Source organism: Peromyscus californicus, unplaced genomic scaffold (assembly GCF_007827085.1).
Source record: "Peromyscus californicus insignis strain IS unplaced genomic scaffold, ASM782708v3 Scaffold_9__1_contigs__length_137607984, whole genome shotgun sequence".
NCBI classification, from domain to species: domain Eukaryota; kingdom Metazoa; phylum Chordata; class Mammalia; order Rodentia; family Cricetidae; genus Peromyscus; species Peromyscus californicus.
The window spans coordinates 85,141,815-85,158,048 of record NW_026294617.1 but is presented as its reverse complement, the minus strand read 5'-3'; positions in this window follow the sequence as shown (position 1 = coordinate 85,158,048).

The following is a 16,234-nucleotide window of genomic DNA, read 5'->3' as shown; positions in this document are numbered from 1 at the left end:
TGCTTCTCTTGTGAGGTTTATAATAAGGAATGTGGTGATAATGATGACGGCAATATCACAGTTTACTTGTGTTCGAGGTACTTCATAAAATGCCTGTTGCATTGAATCTAACCTTCCCACCAGCTACATGACAGGAAAGTCACACACACAAGGAACTGTGGCCAGAAGAGGTAGCTCTAGAGATGGTACAGTGTGATGACCTTGATGTTTGGAGTCAGAAGGGTTTGGCCTAGAGTTCCAACTCACCTCCTTCCTGGCTCTATGGCCTTGGGGTGTCTCCTCATCTGCAGAAACCTTCACCTAATCATCTAATGTGTGTAGATGAATTTCTAAAATGGTCTTATTAAATAAAAAACACGGAGCCAAATATAGGGATGAGAGCCTTAGATCAGGGAAATAGGGAAAGCCACCAGCCAACCTTACCTCACCAACTCTGCAGCTTCCAAATTCAAGTTACTTCCTGTCTACCTCTGTCTTTATTGCCTTGCTGTTCTGCCCTCTCATTGACTCTTTTAGCCCAGCTACCTCACTTCCTCTTCCTACATAGCTCTGTCACTTTCTGTCTGTCTGTACAGACCTCTAGGTCTCAATGGTTGGTACCGGGATTAAAGGCGTGTGTCACCACGCTTGGCTCTGTTACCTAGTGTGGTCTTGAACACACAGATATCCTGCCTGCTAAGGGATTAAGGGCGTCTGCTGCCTGACTTCTTTGTTTACTTAAAATGGCTGGCCTTTTCCCCTTGATCTCCAGGCAAGTTTTATTTATTAACGCACAAATAAAATATCACAACATTTCAGCACAAATAAAATATCACCACAAATGTGGTAATAATAAACATGGTTCCATCATGAGGTTGCTCAGGATCAAGGAGGCACAGGAAGGAAAAACACATAGTAAGTGTTCAATCATTGGCTGGCCATGAAGTCCTGGTGTTACCAAATCCTACCCACTGCCCTGTACTGAAGTCCTCTTCCCTTGAAATTCGAAGGCCCAATTGCCTAAGCCTCTTGGGTCACCAACATCATGTCAATCAAAGCCATTATTATCTTCATCTGTCTGACTTGTCTTTATTTTGACAGCTAGGTCATAGGCTTTCCAGAGCCAGAATCAGTTTCTGGGGCTCTCTGTAACCTTCATTGTTGGTTCTTAATATGCTCAACAACTATCTGTTGCTTAACTAAGTCTGGAGAAAAGGAGCATGAAAGGAACACCAGAAAAAAAAAACAAAGCAAAACAGAGATGAAATCTAAAATAAAACAAGAGACATTTAAAGGCCGATTTAATTATAAAAATCAATCATGCCAGGCTCGCACTGAGGAGGAAGTGAGAGGAACAGAAGCTCCTATTACGTGGACAGGAAGTGAAATAGCAAGAGCGGGAATGTGGGGCAAGAGTATTGAAAGTCATGTAACTTGATTAGGAAAATGTCTATATTTAGAAGAAATACTCTCTGGCAATGCTGTTTCCGCTTTTATACATTTTTTTTGAAATTCAGTAAGAAATGGATGATTGAAATGAATTAAAATGTCCCTGCTAACTCCTAAGTGTCTTAGACACTCTGATGGGGACAAGGCACTATATATGAGTCATTAAAAGGCCATAAGTAGTCCCCTATTGTGGTCTACTCTGGACATCTTGGGATTTGAAATTTGCATCCAGTTTGGTCTTTAAAAAAGGAGAAACAACAGGAAGGAGTCTGCAATCAAGAGAGAAGGAAATGGCCTCACTCCTCTTTCATGCTCACCTCAGAAATTCCACCCACTTAAGGTTGCAGTGAAGAAGTCTCTGGAATGTCAGAGGGATTTTTCATGCTCTGCATTCCTGTCCACTCAGGACTTGTTTTCTATGGGAGACTTCCTCATCCAGACAACGAACTCCTTGAGAGCAGAAACCCATATTCTTCTCCTTCTCCTTCTCCTTCTTCTTTTTTGTTTTTTTTCCGAGACAGGGTTTCTCCGTGTAGTTTTGGTTCCTGTCCTGAAACTCACTCTGTAGCCCGGGCTGACCTTGAACTCACAGAGATCCACCTGCCTGTGCCTCCTGAGTGCTGGGATTAAAGGCATGTGCCACCACTGCCCAGCAAAACCCATGTCTTCATCTCACTGCTGCTTGCTGGGGACTTGTTTGCTTTTCTGGTGCCCAGCAGAACAGGTGTGCCATAACCATTTGTTGACTGAGGTCTTTTTGTAGTGTACTGGACAAAAGGCACTGACTGACAAGAGGTTGTATTAGATGCCCCGTTTCAGAGCTCCCACCATGCCCTGTTCTTCTGCATCCTATCTCCAACCACACGGGATTCACTTGCACATGGTAGATGCCTCTCTTCCAGACACATCCTCAAGACCACAGCCTGACTATTTGTGTTTATAGTAGGCACAAAGTCAGTGCTAAATGATAAAATGTCAGCTGAATAAACTGACATAATTCATCACGCTGTGAACCACTTCAGAGTTGAACAGAGTTGATTATCCTGGGAATCATGGGTTTGCCCTTTGCAGTCAGAGCAAGTCCTTGACAGCAGGATTTGATGTACTCTCTTAAAACTCAAATTAGATTTAATCCATCTCCTGGGCAGACCATGAGGATCTTCAAGGCTTCCAGATATGCCTGCGGTTTGGGTTCTTAAGGGTATTTTTAAATTCTTGGTGCTCAGGACAACTTTCATATCAATTAAGCTAGAATGTCTAGGAGTGAGAACCTGACATTGGTGATGTTCAGAAGTTCCCCATAGAACTTCCCCATAGAATCCCAAGAAATCCCTGGTTTCCTCAAGACCCTGCATGATCCTCAACCAGAGATTTCTAAAGACCTCTAATGGTCCCAAGATCTTAAAGACACAAGATCCCTAATGGTTCAGTCAATTTAGGGAACCATTGGCTTGGGAGATGCCATTTTATTATTGAAGTTGAGTTAGGCTCCCTAAATCACATGATTATTATACATACCTAAGCCTCCACTATGATGTAAGTGGAGTTTTAACTACAAAACATCTGTAAGGATGAAGGGTCTGGGGTGAGGGCTGGGATGTGTTCAGGTTCTTTAATGTCTGTGATGCTCCTGAGAAGCAGGCTCAGGTGAACATCTTCAGCACAACTTCTTTCTCCTTCTTCTGTGGGCTTATTCAGTAATGTAATTCTTGGTTGCCACACTGAACTATGAACACCTCAAAGGCTTGGACCACAAGCAAAGTGAGCATCTGACCCACAGTGGATGAGTGACACGTTGGTGATTTAAATGTGTCTATGCAGTGTGTGACAGACTTTTCCTGGGGAGGAGCAACACACACACACACACACACACACACACACACACACACACACACACACTCACTCATTTATTCATCCTAAATAGGGAGTCTATGACAGACGGAAGTACAGATACAATCTGAAAAGGAAAGTATCAGCTCAGGACCCCCAAGGCCAAGTTCTCAGCACAAAGGAGATGTATTTGCCCCAGAGGGACAGAGGGCAGGGAATAAGAGACAAACACAGGACATAGAGGATGAAGGACAAGGGAAAGGGGGTAGGGATATTTGTCCCAGAAGAACAAAGGACTGGAGAAGGGAGACAGGCACGTCACATAGGCAAATGGCAGTTTATAAAGGTACAGGGGGGACCCCATGCTAGGATGAGGTGTTTAATTCTAATTGAGAAGGTTAATTAGGTGAGCCAAGGGGGGCTTTTGATTGGGGGACTTCAATAGCTGAACCTTGGTAGTCAGCCTCAGGAGAGATTGGATAAATAAGGGAATGCAATCTAACACTTTTTAGCAAGGCAGAGGGAATGAGGGAGATGGGCAAGGCCTGTCAGAGCCATGCTCACCTCGCTCGAGCTGGCCAGAGTCCCTGCACCAACAAAGTCCAACGTGGTGAATCAATGAGTTTTACTGGGGTTACTTACAGGAGCATGGGTGAGGGGTTACCTACCTGGGCAGAAATAACTCAAAGATGGCTGCATCACCAAAGCCCACCCCAGCATGAGAGGCAGCTCACAAAGCTACTGAATCGTCTACAGCAGCTCAACAGCGTGGAGAGTGTCCTTCCTTTCCAGGTGGCTCAGTTGCTCTGCGCCTCTTTCTGGCAGCTGAGCTGGTCTTTTGTTTCCTCTAGGCAGTTTGACTGGTTTCTGATTCTCTCAGGCTGCTTGGTTGGTCTCTGCTTTTTCTGGGCTTGTCTGAGAGAGACTCTCAGCAGTCTTCACTGTTTATACACTCTTGGGGAAAGAAGAGCCAAGTGCATCTGGTCAGCTTCAGGGACTTCCTAAAGCCTCTTTGAGTTATTTACTTCCTGTCCTAACAGGCTTCCCTGCAGGATGGAATGTTTTACCTCCTCTTAGAATATCCCATTGTTTCACCTGCTTGTAAACATCCTGTCCTAAAACATCCCGTTGTTTCACTTTTCCTTTATATCTGATGTCTTAATGACTTTCCCTTTAATGTCTGTAGATCTTGCTGAGAGGAAACTGCTATACAACACTGTGAAGCCACTCATTAATTTATGATTAATTCAATGAACGGTGGTAATGACAGGAAGGTACAGCAATTGCAAAGAAGGAGTTAGTTAGGAGGAAAGAAAAGAAATATAGATCCCACAAAAAATAGGATTAAAGGTAGAAAAATCAAAGCTGAACAAGAAAAGAGAAAAAGATGGTATTTTTTCTATTCACATAGTTCATGGGTGGGTAGGCCATGTTAGGGGAAGTGTGTGCTCAGATAACCCTACAGCTGGACAGTTAGTTAACTTCTCTAAGTACCACGTGCTTTATTTTTTTCCTGCTAGGGTATTTATCACAATAAAATCAGTTTGTATGCTATTTCTTGAATAATCTCTCTTTCCTCTTCCAAGCTTTCATTTCAGTGGAGCAAATTCTCCTAGGGGAATCCATCTTTGTGTTCTAGTGTCTAACACAGCACAACCTATCACAGACACTGGATAAATATTTACCAAGTGTCTTGATGATTTCTCATGGTTTTCAGTTCCTTCTGTTAAAAGCGTCATCATTGTTCCAAGACTGCTATGCAGAAAAGTTTCAGTGAAATATATAAACATCTAGTACACGGCAGGCAGGTAACATTTTAAAATTCAGCACTACGATGGAGGAAAACAGCACACATGAAGTATCTATCTGCTCTGCTGTTTTCTCTGTGATGTGCTGGGGAAAGGGACAATCAAAAGTACAATATGTTGTATCTTTTAGAAAAGGTGAAGGTTGGATAATTCAATAGATGTCATTAACTTCCTGGCCACCCTTCCCTCAAAGGATAGGAAACTCCACTCACACTACTACTTGACCACACCAAGGAAGCCAGGCAGAACCATTAAGACTCATATTCCAGTCAACCACCAGATGGCAACATAGACCCCACTCACGGACTGGCCAACAGCCCGCTGGGTAACAGTCAAAGCTTTTTCCAGGGTCTCTGAAAAACACAGGGGGAAAAGAGGTCTTAGCACTTGGCCTTCAAGCTTTGTTATGCGGTTTGAAAACTATATAATGCTTTGGGATAGGCATCTTCCTTTCCATTTCCAACCACCAGTCAAACCCTACCCTGGGGTCACCCCAACACTGAAGGGTCCTCATTCAGCATCTTCTCCAGAGCATCTGGGGTGCTCTTCCTTTAACTACCATTCTATTAAAGACACCACACATTGCTTCTGTGGAAGCTTGGGATTGCCTCGTCTAACCTTGAAGTCCCCCCTCCCTAAAGCTCAAATCCTTATTCTTATATGCCCAACAGTGGCAGGGATTTGCCTGCTCTCCTGAGTTGGCTCACGTCAAGTCCACACATCCACATTCATCCACTGCCTCCCTCTTCTCTCATCAGCACACGGAGAGACCCAGCAGGAAGGTTTATAGTTTGACTCCGGATGAGGGCTCACTCTCCCTCCTCCCCCAACGCTTTCTTTCTTGGTAAGTGCTTACAGCTAAGTTTCAGGTTTCAGGGGACCTGCATGATGCTTTATCAGAAATCTTCGGTGGTTTCCTGTCACACAAGCCTAGGAGGGAAGAAATAGGTGGGTTTTTTTTTTAGGTCCTTTCTAACTACCTGGCTGTATCTTCCATTCATCATATTCTTACTAGCTACTGATGGGTTTAAAGAAGAAAGAAGCAAGTGTGTAAGTGACATGGGGAAGGAGGAGAGGTGAGAAGCTTGAGAACAAACTGCCTCTGAGGTTCCCTGATGAACAGGAAATGATGAAGGGCACTATTATAGCCAAATGCCCCAGAGAAATTGGAGGTTTTTTTTTTTTTTTTTTTTTTTTTTTTTTTTTTTTTTTTTTTTTTTTTTAGAAATGCAGCAACTTTTGAGACTTACTGGAAACAGTTCCTTCCTTCCTCCCTCCCTCTCTCCCTCCCTCCCTCCCTCCCTCCTTCCCTCCCTCCTTCCCTCCCTCCTTCCCTCCCTCCCTTCTTCCTTTCTTCCCTCCCTCTTTTCTTCCTTCCTTTCTTCCTTCTTTCCCTCCCTCCCTTCCTCCCCACTTCCCTTCCTCCATTCATTCTCCAACATGTGTATTGAGCACTGCTGGCCTGTGACTACTAGGAACTCAAAGATAAGATCAAGTGCTCATCTTCAGGGCCCTCAAAGCTTGATGGATGAGACAAGCCAGTAAATAACCAGTATGGCTCAGGAGAAGTGTGGACTGCAGTAAGGCCACACAGAAGAGGGGAGGTGGCCACAGAAGGCTTCTGGAGTGGGCCTAGGAGTGGAGTACTGAATGAGTAGGAGGAGCTAGTGAGCTTTGTAGAGTTTGTAGAGAAACCATCACTATGAAAACATGTGTGGACATCAGTGAAGAAATTCATTATAATTGAAGCAAAATTGACAAAGGATGAAGAGAGGGGCATGGAGAGATAGGGGGAGCCAGATCTTCAGGGTCAGTGCGGAAGGTTCTCCTAAGGTTCTTTGGACTTTACTTGGCTGGTATGAAAACTTTAAAGAGTTTAAGCAGGTGGGCATCATGATTGCTTTTTCTTACTAAGAAAGAAAAAGCACTAACTCCACTGCTGGGGGGCATGTGGCTCTGGTGGTGAGGGTTTAGGTTACACAGATTCCTGATAAGCAGACACAGGGAGAGGGGACAGAAAGGGAGACAGATAACAAAGATGGCAAATTCCTGGCTGCTTCCTTACCCTCTGGACCTGAGACAAAGGCCTGGCATGCTTTTCCTCCTACCAGGAGGGCACGCCTGAAGGTTTACCAGTCTGACATCTTCAAGACTGGGCCCAGGAAACATTTACCCAAAGTGATGGGCTCATCTGTCAGCTTCTCTGTCTTTGTTTAAACTGACCAACCATAAAATTATGGGAGGAAGACCCTTCAAAGATGCTTACACTTCCCTGCTCACCAGGAGGGACCGGGTTTCAGGGCCCCGAGTTCCCTTTCTCCTCTGCAAAGGGGTTTCCTCTCTGTGTGCCTTGCTGAGTATGTTTCTTCATCCCTAATGAGCCTTTCTTTCTGGTTGATAATGTTGGCAGCATTTGAGATTTTTTTCTTGCACATTAATTTTTAACTGGCAGAGGAAGAAAACCTGGTTAAGACTCCTAGATTGTAACATTTGGATGGGGAAAGGGTTACTACTGGAGGTGCAGAAATTATTGTAGTGGTCAGGGCAGAGTGTAGCAAGCTTTCTTGTCAGACTATCTTTGGACTGCCAGCCTGCAAATAATCCTGGAGACTTATTATTAATTATAAAAACTTGGCTTTAGCTTAGGCTTTTCCCCAACTAACTCTTACAACTTAATTAACCCATATTTTTCAAATCCATATTCTGTCACGTGGCTCAGTTACCTCTACTGTGGGCTGTATGTCCAACCTCTTCAATGTCTCCCTGGAATCTCATATATGCCTAGATTCCTCCCTCTCTTCCTCTCTTTCCCTGGAAATCCAGCCTATCTCTCCTGCCTAGCTATTGGCTATTCAGCTCTTTATTAAGCCAACCACAGTGACTCATCTTTACATAGTGTAAACAAATATTCCTCAACAGCAGAGACCAGGGTATTAGTTGACAAGAGATGGCATGGAGAGAGACTCTGTAGGCTCTACAATTCATATAGACTGATGGAGTCTGGGAGTTGGTGGAAAACGCAGGGGGATTTTGATATTCCTGCCTTTAACTCAGAACAGGCCTAGGTGGATCTGCAGGGAGATCTGGAAGTCAGTACAGACAAGGCCTCCGTGGTGTGAAACTGATCAAGGCCTAGGAACAAGTAGAACAGATGATAAAGATATAAGAGCATATCAGGGCCAGGAAGAGAAGAAGGACACATCAAAGGGAAGAAAGGATGGGGAAGCTCAGGAGGAAGGTCAGAGAGAGGGATGTATCCACTCAAGTGGTGCTTTGCTGGAGTGACTATAGCAAAGGGTTAAGTGAGTTAGACAACTAGCAAGAAACCACCTCAAGCAATGACCAAAGACTCTAAATTGTCTTTTGGCAGGAATGGAAACAGGCAGAGGCTGGTAGGATGGAAGAGGAGAGTGTCTATGTGGGGAGGGCACCAGCAATCAAGTATGTGGGGTGTGAGAAGCAGGAAAGCCTAAAGGTTGGGTTGAAAGTGGGTGACGATTGCAGAATTTCCAAGGAGTGATATGTCCAGATCTTGTCAAAGTCTAGGATGAGGCTCCAATTGGGATTCCCAAGCGAGATCAGTCTGAGAGCCTGGGATGAAGAAGGTCAAAGGTGTTGGGTGGATCGTACCCAGGTATGTGAGTATCAAGATGATGTCTGGATTCTGGGAGAAGCCTGTGGGGCAGATGCCAAGAGGTAAAAATGGAGACAGAAGGGGACAGATTTCCAAGTGGAAGAGAGAAGCTGTCCTAGGAGGTGGGGTTTCATTGGAAGGCAGTGGCTTTGGGGAGACAGATCCATTTGAAAGGGCTCACAGCTTGTGAAGTCTGTAGAAGAGTAAGGTCTCCTTAAAGTGAGGAATGTAGGGAACACGGCCAGGTATGTAAAGGGTTAGGTGCAGGAGATGGATCAAGAAGAGAGAACAGCAAAGGGACAGAGGATGCCTTGAGCCATGTGGAGCAAGAGGAGGTGCAGGCCAGACTTGGTTGCAGACGTGAAGCCCTGGAGTGTTTCCAAGGGCCTCTGCCCTCCTGCTCTAGCCCATCCTCCTTTTCCATGTCTCGGCTTCAACATCCCAAAGAAGTCCCTTCTGATGACATTCCCACCCTCCCTTCTGATGACCATGCTGTCAGAGCTGCAGAAGAAATGCTGAGCCCCATGTGGGAAGTGGCTTAGACTGACAGAACTCCGGATGATAGAAGGCTTTTCAGGCTAGAGTTCCCATTCTCTACCCACCCTGAAGTTTTGGTATGCTGAGCTTGGAGAATGAGTGAGCAGCTCTGAGAGGAAGCCTTGTTACAGTCTGGATGCTGAAGCTGCGCAGGGGATGCTTTAGGAAGCCACTTGACCTAGGTCAGCTTTTGGACAACAGAGTTGAAGTGACTTGACTGAGGACAGGCAGTGAGGAAGTGGCCGTGTCAAAATGGAATGAGTCGAATGTGTGGACTCTTTCTCTTCCAACTCTCACCAACAGCCCATTTGCATAGATGTTACAGTTCATAGAAATCTTCCTTTATAGTAAATCTTCCTTTATAAGATTATTGTTTATTCTGTTGAGTTTGAAAAAACATTTTCACCACTGCCCTTGGGGAATATACACCATGTTCCACCATCCTCATCTTCCACTGTGAATAATAGGGGTTGAAGCAGAGTGTTGGCTTTTAACCATGGCAGGTAAAGCTTCCATAATTTGGTGGAAGAGTGCTATGCGGGGAGTTACTGGGAATATTGGGGTGTTTTCTGAATCCATTATGGTGTCAATATGAGGAACCATCCTTGGATGTACACAAATGCTATGCTTTTGTATGAGATTTTGTTTGGAAAGAGGAGTGTGCTTCCTAGCACAGTGTTAATATCTGTATTCTGGCTGACCCTGACTCTTCACGATGCTTTGGGTCACTGAAAGTTTGCCTTGTCTATAAAGAGTTGACTCAACTTTATATGCTGAATGTAGGACATGCCTGGTGGGTGGCTTGTCTTCTGCAAAGCCTTGCCAGTTTTGTTGCCTAAGTACTTGGTGGGTACACAACATCCCAGGATGCCTCTGTACGGCTTGCAGTGACCGGTGGGTTCTCTTTGGTAGCAGTAGCAATGCTCTTCCAAATTCTGCTTTACTAAAGTGGTTTTGATGGGCTCAGCTTTTCCCAGGACCTTTGATGATGAGTCACATCCTGAGTCTAATGAGTGGACAGCTAGGTCCTGTAGCCAAGCCTGGACCTGTTCTATGTCACCTAGCACCTTCTGGGGGCCCTGTCTCAGGCATGGCAGCTGGGATGGATCACTTGGCCACCAGCGAGCCCTCCCAGCTGGGACCTTTCTGAGAATCTGTGCCAGAGAAGTTACATCTGTGACTCACCACTCCAGGGGAAAACCCAGCTGCTGGGCTCCGCATTAGCCCCAGGAGGTATGGGGGAAGGTCCTGGAGGCAGGGTGGAGAGGAGATAGCCCACTTAGGCTTTCTCAGTTTCTGTAGAAGCTTGCCATATTTTCAGTTCCGCATTTCACAAAGGAAGTTGAGAGAAGGAGCTAGAACCTTTCAGCAAAGAGTGGAGCTTGTGGCTGTGGAGGGTCAAGACTTTGGGCTGAGTCCTTGGAGTTGCTCCCCTGGCCCTCTGAAGCTGCCGCCCTCGCATCTGACCCACATGTGACTGTCACCATGCTTATAGTCTGCACATGGTGTTTTCACTTGTTTCTGGCCCTCACAAGGAGCTATAACCAGGTTTATAGTCTGCACGTAGTATTTTACAATCATTGAAAATTTTAACCTTAACCTGGAGCCATGGAAAACATCCCCCAAATATTAGGAAAGAGCATGGAACCTGCTTCCTAACTCAGAACATTGGATTCTTGGACCATGAATTACCTTCTCTGAGGGAATGTTTAGCCAGGTGAGACCTGTACACCACAGCTGTTAAAGGATGACCCCAGGGCAGTCCCTGCAAGGACTCAAGTGACTGGGAAAGCTTTTCAGGGCCATGGTGGGAAGGGATGCTATGTTACTTTTCACAACAGTGACAGTCATTGCTGAGACTAAGATGTCTCTGTGTGGGTGGAGTAGAGGGGCCACCTAATCTGAGGTAAATCCTTAGCTGCTAAGGAAGCCCAGTAACTTTGGTTCTGATGTTGGATGAGTCCTTGTGGCCTGGGAGTCCCTCTTAATCTGCACAGACCAGGTGTGAAAGGTAAGGTATCTTGACAATCATGTGATCAGGCTGGAGTGTATCGGAGCGTGTCTGGAATAGTGGAGGCAGAGTAGCAAAGTCTAGAGGAGAGAACAGGAAGAGGGTGTTGTGGAAGCCCTGTAGCCCCAAATGGCAGAACTGAAGCCAATAGGTGGAAATCTTAGGTAGAAAAATTGTGATTGATCAGCAATAAGCTTCTTTGATTGTTTTAACATGCATCAGTCCACTAGTTAGGATCCTGGGCTGTAGAGTTGAGCCACAATGGGTAACTATTGGCAATCTTGCTCACAGATGTGCTTAAAAAAGTCTTTCAGTGTAGGCTTCCAGAGTAATTTTGAAAAATTGCATTCATTGCTAGTAAAAATTGGGAGATTTTTGTATAAAAATCTGTATTTATAGGCTTTCTTGAAAAAATGTGAAAATCTAATCAAATAGCTTCATACTGTTGTGTACTAATAATTGAGGGCTGGGTGGCAGCTGCATCCTCTACTCCTGTTCACCACAGGTACTGCCTCCCTGCACTTTTCTTATACTTGCTCAATTTCAGGGAGGCCCTCATGTCTAGTCCCAGGAAGTATTGTAGTTTACAACCCTGTTCTGGTTAAAACTTTAGAGTGTGAGTTCTGGGGTTACCCTTTGAAACTATTAAATAAGGGAACCAGCTTCCTTACCTGGGTATGGGATAAGACACTGAACAGAAAGGTGTAGCTCTGACAGAGCCACCTGGCAAGAGCTCGTTGGCTCTTGGCTGCTGCAGATCTGTCCAGCAGGGTAGGGCTTTGTCTCACAAAGATCTGATAGCACTCTTACCACCGTCAGAACTGAAGAGACCGTAACTTGGCTGAAAACCTGGGCTGCAAAGGAGAAATAACCACCAAGAATCTCTGAAATATAAGTGCCACGTAGGAGTTCTCTTTGGACCCTTCTAAATGACCAAGCCAACGGTCCTGTTTTAGGGTTGCTCTCTGATGCTCAGTCAAATTATATTTAATTCTTCTGGAAGAAGACTTAGTAAGAAAGAGTTCATCATCTAGAGTAATTGGCTTCCACTTGGGAACCTGTGGAATGATCACAGAGAGGTGGGGACTCCCAGGCACAAAGTGATGGGGGTGGGGCAGGGTGGCAGCATCCTTTGTTTCCAGCTTCTCTTGGTCAGGCTCTGTCCTCTTTACTGACAACACTCACTTTGCAGCTGGCAGGTGCTCAGCAGTCATCCTTCCAGGATGAACATCCAGAGGGCTGTTAAATCCTCATTAATACCTTGGCCTGTGATTCCAGCATTTCTGGGCCTTGGGTCTGCTCCTGGGAGCAGGCTGGGTAGCATGAACGCCCTTTGTATGGGTTGGACACAGACTGATAAGAGAGATTTTGGTGTCTGGGTCCCACTGGATCCAGAGAAGCTTTCTGCTGGAGTCGCACGGCATAACTGATGTGATTTTGGGTCTTAAGCCGTCGTGTAGTTCCTGGCTGGCTCTAGGAGCAGAATATGCTTTATGTGCCTGGGATGCTGAGCCAAGAACAGACACATCCTTACTTTCAAGGAGCTATTTGAAGAGAGGAAGCAGAGATCTATAGGTTGCGAGCATAGCAGTGCGTGTCCTTGTCTACCAGATATGCAGAGCACAAGCCAGGGTGAGAGTGGGCAGGATCATCAGGTCTGGAGGCTGCAGAAAGGCAGGCAGCAGAGGGGTGCTAGAAAGACATGTGTACTCAGGACTGGTGGCTAAAGTGAGGTGAGCTGCATTTGCTGGGGGCAAGTGTGCTCTGAATCTGTTTCCCTCTCTGCATCTCCACTCTTGTATAATCCACGCCCCACTTCCTTCTAATAACTGTTCCCCTGACTGTTGCAGGATATTTGATTGCACTGTGAAACCTGAGGCTGTGTTAGTAAAATCAACCTTAGATCAGGGGGTGGAGTCAGCAACTACTGTGTCAGGAATTAGCTATAGAGAGGACAGAGAGGCCAGGAATACAGATAGAGAGGTGCACACACAGGAAGGAGTAGGGAAGGATTTGGAGTTTCTCAATCTTTTTGGCTTGGGACAGCTGGAGAGATGCTCTCTGGCTGGGTCTCTGTCCCAAACAGAAGTTCAGCTGGTTGCTTCTCCGCCTCTCTGAGCTAGCAGGTTTTCACCCCAGCATCTGACTCCCAATTCTTTATTGGTAAATGGAATGATAGAGACTTAGTTAAAAACCACATTTGGTGGCAGTGGCATCTCTCCAGGTTGTGATCTGAGCAGTGGGGTGCTGACTGCAAGGCCATAGGGCCACAAACAGTAGTTAAAATATTAGTAAGTGCAGCTGCTAAGCTGATGGAAAAAGAAAACCTGACACCTAAATATCACAACGGCCAGAGAACATCTGTCAGTAAGCAGTCCCCGCCTCACCTCTAGGATGTGTGCCTCCCATGTAGCTGGCCTGAAGCAAGTGGAACAGCTGGAGCCTACCTTTCTATGCAATCACTAGGCAAAATCCCGACTGGCAGCCTAGCTTATGAGATGGCGAGGCTCAGGCTTTGTGTCCGTGCTTGAACTGATTGTACTTTTTGGAGAAGCTTTCCAGGCTCTGCTCTCTGGACACCAATCCCCATGGCTTTTCTATTGTGCCTCTGTAGCTACTGTATTACCATCTGCAGCCATGTCTGAAAGCTCTTGGCTTGGATCTGAGTAGCTGAAGAACTGTTCAAACCATTGGCTTTAAACATTAGATCAGGGAGGTTGCACATATTTCATAGCATGACCTCATTGACATACTTATTTACTCTTCTCCTGGCTATCCTAAATTAATAACTATGTAAAATCACATTTTGACATTGAAATTCGACTTGCTTATATTCTGTTTGGAGTGCTGCTTTGTGAGGGTGTGTATATGTGTCAGGAGGCCAGGGAGAGCAGAAGCAGACAGCAGATACTTTAACAGGAAGTCATGACTGGAGTGCTGACTTAAACATGAAAATATAGTTCATTAAAAAGTGTGGTGCTCACTTGCTGTGGCATGAACCTGGTTTAGACATCAGTGTGAGAATAAAGTGGAGAGGACTGTCTTCACTTAGGGAGTCTGGATTGGGAAATAATAGCAAACCTTCAAATACAAGCTAAATAGCAGAATGCAAATGCAGAATGACCTGCCGTATGCTCCACTGTACAAATCTGTACACACCTGGCCAAACAGTAAAAAACCAACCCAGGCTTTAAATTTTGAGATTTAGATTACAAAAACCTACACATAGAACCTCTTTCTTTTGAACTTGCATTTTCCTGTAGTATGGTGGTGGTGCATGGGCACTGGAGATGAATGCAAACAGCTCTCTTCCACTAGTTGCTCAAGCTCATTAATGCCACAGGACTTCTGTCTGCATCCTTTTCTTTATCTGCAACACAGGGACACAGCTGTTCAGAGGGTTCCTGAGAAGTTTAAAGAATTTAAAACGTGGTCATGCTTCCAACAGAGCCCGACACATGGACAGGACTTAATAGAGAGAGGAGCACACAGTGAGGTCTCACCTCCTCATGCTAGATCCTAAAGGATTTCTCCACCTCTCAGTGGTGCCGTAGACTAGCAACTGAGTCTTGAACATGTGGGTCTTTGATGGATATTTCAAAACAAATTATCCCATTGCACACAGGGCTGTGAGGAAAGCCCTCTAGTGTGTTGGATAAGAAAGTATCAGGGGTAGTATGAATCCGAGTGGGAAGGGAGGGAAGTCTGCCATGTGTCTGAGACTGAAGTGGAGTCTAATATGGTTTGAGCAGGCTTGTGTGGAGGTAGGTCTGAGCTACCAATGGAGTTAGTGGCATGCAAAAGCAGGCATTTTATTAATAGGCAACTGAAGGCCACGAAAGATTTTCTGGACAAGGCACTAATAAGAGGTATGGGAAGCAGAATCGTTTTGTATTTTAAAAGTATTAGAATCTAGTGGGTGAGGAAAATGGAGGAATCAAAGTTGATAGCACAGTTTAGTTTTTGCTTGGGTGACAAGGCTACGGTAACATCTGCTGGAAAGGACATGAGAGGACAGGGCTGCTGCACTGAGAGAGAGAAATACTTTGTGTGGACAGTTTGCATGTTAAGTGTTAGTGATTCATCCTAGAGGCAGTGACTGGCAGGATTTCAAAGATGGAGGAGGCGATAAGAGGTAGGCTAAGGATGGAAATGTGTGACTTCGTTCCAAAGAGCCAAAACATGAGAATACATGTGATAACACGGGGAGAGCATGGAAGTGAACCAAAGGGAGAAACTTAGCGACAGGCACTGAAGGGAAGGCCAGACGAAGAGGAGCCATAGGAAAACCAAAGGGAATAATCGCCAATGAGAAGTGAGACCAATAGCATGGAAGCCAGAATCCAAATAAAACCAAGTAGGTAAACATCAATGGAAGGCTTCTGGAACAGGTCACCCACTGTGACGTCTGCATGGTGTTTTAGGGAGGGCAGAGTAAGAGTTTGTTAGTGGAGGGAAGAGGCGGTTCAAAGGATTGTGTGAACCCATAAGAGGTTTGAGGAATTAATGGGAGAACTGAGCTACTAAGATTACTTGGGTTGTCTATCTTCTTTGCTTGAATTAAGTTTTGAACTAGATAAAGAGGTCAGATGGTTGCCAGATGCTAGGAAATTAGAAATAGATGTCAGCAACAGAAATGGAGAGGATGAGAGGACACATGTAAACATAACCACTAAGAAAACATTAAGATGCCATAATATAGAATTTCCTGGATTTGAGTTTAAATAGTTTAACTTAGGGCTGGAGATATGGCTCAGTTATTGCTTGAAATCCACAGAGTCAGCTTAAAGGACAAAGGAAAGAAAACTCACTAGACAGAACAGAAGAATTGTTGCAGGGTCCTGGAAGGCCGAGGCACAGTCCATCGCTGTTCTTCCATCTAGTCTGTCTTCAGCATCCAAAACCACGAGGGAGTGAAGAGACCCATGTACATCCATTCCAGGTCTTAAGGGTCCCAAGAGGCCACACCCCAGGGGTATATACTTC